This window comes from Lagenorhynchus albirostris, chromosome 4, assembly GCF_949774975.1.
Source record: "Lagenorhynchus albirostris chromosome 4, mLagAlb1.1, whole genome shotgun sequence".
NCBI classification, from domain to species: domain Eukaryota; kingdom Metazoa; phylum Chordata; class Mammalia; order Artiodactyla; family Delphinidae; genus Lagenorhynchus; species Lagenorhynchus albirostris.
In genome coordinates, this window is record NC_083098.1 from 76138266 (window position 1) to 76143698 (window position 5433).

At 46.1% G+C, this 5433-nt stretch overlaps 2 long non-coding RNA genes and 1 other non-coding gene across 3 annotated transcripts; all 3 read right to left on the minus strand.

The window, feature by feature from the left end:
• Window positions 1-233: 233 nt before the first annotated feature.
• Window positions 234-3014, minus strand: LOC132519852 (uncharacterized). The gene is made up of 2 exons (XR_009540325.1): window positions 2725-3014; window positions 234-805 (listed from the first exon to the last, which is right to left on the minus strand). It is a non-coding gene; the product is annotated as an uncharacterized LOC132519852 (long non-coding RNA).
• A 1-nt stretch (window position 3015) lies between these two features.
• On the minus strand, window positions 3016-5047 carry LOC132519847 (uncharacterized). The gene is made up of 3 exons (XR_009540320.1): window positions 4982-5047; window positions 4551-4687; window positions 3016-3846 (listed from the first exon to the last, which is right to left on the minus strand). It is a non-coding gene; the product is annotated as an uncharacterized LOC132519847 (long non-coding RNA).
• Window positions 4163-4284, minus strand: LOC132520121 (small nucleolar RNA SNORA26). The gene has a single exon (XR_009540485.1). It is a non-coding gene; the product is annotated as a small nucleolar RNA SNORA26 (small nucleolar RNA).
• Window positions 5048-5433: the final 386 nt, after the last annotated feature.

Here is a 5433-nt window from a genome sequence, read left to right on the forward strand (position 1 = left end):
TTCAGTTTTACATTTTGTGGAAACATGAGACAAGTCTGTGTTACCTCTGGGACGCTGCTAGCCAAAGCTGTGTGGCCTACAAGGCAAAAATTATATAACCAACATAATTTTTTCCTACTGTTTTAGTTTCGTTACCAGATTTTTACAACTTGAACTTTGGATGGTGTTTTGTACTGTGTAATGAAATTTATTAAAAGTATACATAAATGACACTCCAATAAATCATACATTGATTTCTTATACTTGTTTTGATAATCTGTATTTTATTATGAAGTATTTGCTAATCTTCCATATTTTAGCCACATGCTGACAACTCTTGTGATGCAAATCTAAGTAAATTTTAACAATTGCCATACCTCTGAAAATTTCTAAATTGACTAACAGTTAAGATCTACCCTCACCTACCCACCAGTAAGGTACTAGTGAAAACACAGCATAGGAGGTGGTGTGGTGTGGTGTGGTGAGGTTCCAGCTCTGGCTGTATTTGTGATCTTAAGCTTTCCATCAGTATTGGATACCTGAGGCTGCTGTAACATTACCGCAAACTTGGTGGCTTACTGAGACAACAGAAATGTATTCTCTCACAATTCTGTGGGCCAAAAGTAAGAAATCAACTCCACTGGATCAAATCAAGTGTATGCTCCCCCAGGAGGCTCTGGGGGACCGGGAATCAACATGTTCCTCACACCTTCCAGCTTCTGGTGGCTGCCAGCATCCCTCAGCTAGAAGCTGCATCACTCCAATCTCAAGGCCAACATTAAATCTGCCTCTTCACATGGCCTCCTCTGTTCATGGAATCTCCTGCCTGCCCACAGAGATGATCCAGGATAGTTTCCCCATCTCAAGACCCTTAATCACATCTGCAGCGACCCTCTTTCCAATACGGTAACATTTACAGGTTCGAGAATCTGATCTCTTTGGGGCCTACTACACCATCTCTCTAGGTTTTCCTTCTGTCTTCACCATATAACCTCTAGAACAGTACTGCCAATAAACTTTCTGTAGCAATGGAAATGTCCTGTATCTGCTGTCCAGTACCGTAGCCCCTAGCCACAGGTGGGCTAGGGGCTTGAAACGGGGCTAATGCAACTGGGGGCCTGATTTTTTAATTTTAGTTTTGCCTTAAATAGCCACGTGTGACTAAGAGCTGTCCTACTGGGCAGCGCAGATCTAGTGTTTCTATAGTTCTAAACTCTGGACTCCAAAGCAACTAAAGAGGTGTTTTGTCTTTCCTCCAAAGTTTTACCCCCTGGCTATAAAACTGCTCACATCTTTCACCTGCTATTGTTTAGTCTAGTGGACTTCAAGCTTTTTAGCCCAAAGCCTTGTTACTAAAAAAAAAAAAAAAAAAAATTATCTGGAAAATCAAAGTATGAACAAGACTGTAACTGGCTGAAGTTGGTTAGTGGGAGGGGGAGGATCTGTGGCAGACCCAGGGTCTCCACCTGTCTACCCAGCCCAAGTAACTCCTCAAGGGGCAAAGAACCAACACCAGGACTCAGTGGAGTGGAGCCATTTGTGAAACCAGTGGTCATCCTTGGGATCTTTGCTAGAGCCTTCAGACTTTTGTAGTTAGCATTTGAAGTCACTTCATCTAGGCTTTTAGCCTACCGAATACCCTCTCCACCACCACACTGCTAACTAGTCACAGCACTCAATTAAGGAAGCATCACAAGCCTTTACACTGGAGGCCTCCGTCAATGGACCAGTCGCAATCACATCCACTGATCTGCTATGTTCATGGATGTGTTCACCTAGAATAGTACCTGGCCCTAGGAGGTGCTGTATCGTTTTTTATGAACATTAAAGCCAGCATTTTAGTACCATATAAATATCAAATATCAGCATTTTCATTTTGATTCAATATTACAGTGATCATACGGTATTGTCAAAATGGCCCTATAGCACTACTAAGTGCTTACTACTCACCAGGGTATTTTTAGTAACTGTCATTATTATCAACTTACAGATAAAGAAACTGAAGTTAAGAAGTAGCTGGTCTAAGATCATACAGGGTGGGGCTCTGAATCTAGGCTCTTACTATGCCACTTCTAAGTAAGCCACCCACTTGAGTGAAATTTATAATTCATTCCAACACAATTAACGATAGTACTAAACTTAATTATAAATGATACTGCTCCTTGTACTATAGTCATCATGGGTTTAGGGCTCAAGTTAAATATCTGAGAACCTATAGTATGCCAGGCACTTGGTTAGACCCCAGGAATATAGTGGGAACCAAGAGGGACTTTATGGGCAGGGGCAATTAGGCAAGCTCACAGGCAACTACAAAATGTGCTTCCAAGTACGATAAGGCCATTACAGGGTGCTACAGAAATCCATAACAAGAGCACTTGGGAGGGAAGACAGTGCTTATAGAAACATGGGAAAGTGTATGGGTGCATTCTAGGTTAAGTTACAGCATTCAGAGGCCTGAGAGGCCAGAAAGCAAGCTGCCATCTTAGAATGGTCTAAAATATACACCTTAGCCCTGCAACACAAACTGCTGTCAGATCCTCCCGTAAGGTCACTTCTCTGCATCTTCACCTTGCTTTCCCCCCAAACCTTTAAACACATCCCTCCCCAGGGCCTTTGCACTTACTTTTCCTCTGCCTGAAATGCCCTTCACCCAAATATATGCAGTTGACCTTTGCACAATGCAGGGGTTAATCTGCATAATTTATAGATGGCCCTCCATGGACTATGTAGTGCTGTAGTACTTACAAATGAAAATTATCTGTGTATGAGTGGACCCATAAAGTTCAAATCCATGTTGCTCAAGGATCAACTGTATATAACCACATTATCTCCCGCAGCTCTTTCAGGTCTTCTGTAGTTAGTCATTCTCCGACCAGCTCCATCTGAAATTATCATGTCCTCCACTCAGTGCATATACACGCCCTTCCTATTTCCCTTATCTTGTTTTCCCTCTAGCAATTACACTAACATTTGTTCAATAAATTTCCTATATTAGGAAGCTAGATTTTACAGAATAATATGGAATATAAAAAGAAATGACGTTTAAAAAGAGGCTAAAACAATATTTTGAAATAAGCATTAAAAATGAACCCAAGGTGAATACCTTTAAGACTTCTGGAAAATGAGGTATTTGTAAACATTCAGAGCTGATCAACAGGAGTAACTGCTAGCACACACTGGGCTGTTAATCTTGCTACACTGACACATTTCTTCCCATATGAAAACTTTCCCGTCACCTCCAATACTTTCAAATTCTAACTATCTAGCATCATTGCATCCTTTAAATTCCTTTTTACAGCTCATTATGCTACATTCATCAGAAGCATTTAACATGCTGATGGATGCTCCTTTTGTATCAAATTTTGACTTCTTTTAGGTTCAATGTAATTATATACTATAAAGAGCTTATGTTCTCAACAGTAAGTCTCTGGTCCTTAACACTCCCCGCCCCCAAACTGACCTAATCCCCATCTGAATACTTCTACCGTTTAACCAGGACACTAAATCTCAAGAGATAAGTGACTTTTCATAGTTTACATAGCCAAAAAGGTACATATGAGGCTCCCTGTTCAGGGCTAGGCATATGTGATGGAATCTCAATTCACTACCTGAACTACTGCTTCATCTGTAATTTTATTACAGTATCCACTTCACGGAGTTGTGAGAGTTAAACCACCAGCACTACCCCACTGCCCTAAACTCCCAAGCCAGTGCAGATACATGGTTGCTACAAGTTATGTGAGAATAGTTGACCTCATTGGAGGCACTTGTGTGTTGTCAACTGCAGAGTGATAGTTGGTTTAAGTTAGCTAAAATACCAGTGTCAGGGCATTCCAGCTTCACTGGCTTGTACTTGTAGTCTTCAACCTATAAAAAGAAAAGTTTTAAAATTACCTTTCTGAATAGAGAAAAACAAACAAACAAAAAAACCTTTGAGGTATTCTTTTCAGTTGTCTCAAAGGATATCCAGAAAAAGCCTTTTGTACACCTGTTCCATCATCTAGATTTTTTTCCACCTTCAGAGATGACCACAAGATCCAAATACTCTATAGTGTATGGTATCCCCAGAGGAGTCTAAAAAGCAGGCCTGAAGGTACCGTCAAACCTAAGGATAAGTTTATCACTTTGCTATTAACTGTACAAATATCACTAAGGTGCTAAAACAATGAAAACCTTCTGGTTCAGCTGTGACTCCAGACAGGATCCAAAGAGGAGTTCTACAATCTCTTCTCTGGGTTTTATGGAGACTTTCTTTACCCTTCTGTGTTAGCCTCTTAAGGCACTGCGTCAACCTTAAAAGGGCACAAGAAAGGGCGATTTGGGTTTTTCACAGGGTTCTCTACGATTTCCTGCGTTCCTCTCGTCAGTGTCCGTGGACCTCAGCAGTTTCTTTAACCGAGTCTGAAAACCCACTAGAAGCAGCTGTTCTGCTTGTGAACGTCCGTTTCCTTTGTTAAAGGAGGGCCGGATTCGGGCCTTTGCACCAAACACGTGCTTGGGAACCCTCCGGTCGCCATTGGCCACGTGCTCGGGCCCGGGTCATTTCACCTCACTCAAGGACGGGGACATACCTGCGTTTAGAACTCAGACCGCTGCACCCACAGTCGTTGGAGACAAACTCCCCAGGCTCACGGTCGGTCCGAGACCCGCTCTTGCCGCCGCCGCTGGGCCTGGCCCGAAACCGCTGCAAAGTAGCCGCGGCTGCGCCCTGGGGAAGCAAAGCGCAAACTTGTTACCGCGCCCGGGCCTGGCCGCCGGTAAGCCTCGGGGCGGCTCGGCGCGGCGCGTGTGCCTAGCGCGGCCCCGAGACGGGCACGGTCGCCCGCCCCCCCCAGGCCGCCGAGGGCTGCTCTACCCCTGCGTTCTGGCCGCCGGGAACAGTGGAGCTCCGGGCGGGCAAAGCTCGAGGGGACACGGGGCAAGCCCAGCCCCACCCCACCCGGGCCCGGGGACCGGCCGAGTGCCACCCCCCCGCCCCTTCACTGCGCTGACCCACACTCACCGCTCAATTCAGCAAGACTGAGGGCGATGCGGGCGTGCGGCGCCGAGACCTTGCAGTCGGGGCGGGGCGGGGCGGGAAGAGGAGAAGGAGAGGGTAGGGGCGGGGCGGGAGGAGGAGAAGGAGGGGATAGGGGCGGGGCGGGGCGGGGCGGGCAGCCAATCCCCGGGAAGTCTCCGGAGGCGGGTGGTGCGGGTCCGGCCATGGGTGCCCGCGGTCCCTTGCCGGCAGGGGTCTTTCTGGTCTTTCCGTGGCGGCAGCATGAGCTAAGCCTACGCGGAGCAAGCTTCTCGGAAGCTCCAGGAGTCTTGACACCTCCCCAGGCTTTGGCGCTCGTGGATCTGGTTCTCTGAGGCCAACGTGCCTTCCTCTGGACTCTCCTTAGGAGGCTCTAGCAGTTACCCCAGGGCTGAGGCAGGACCCAAGAGATTCCCCTTCTTACGACTACACAAGTT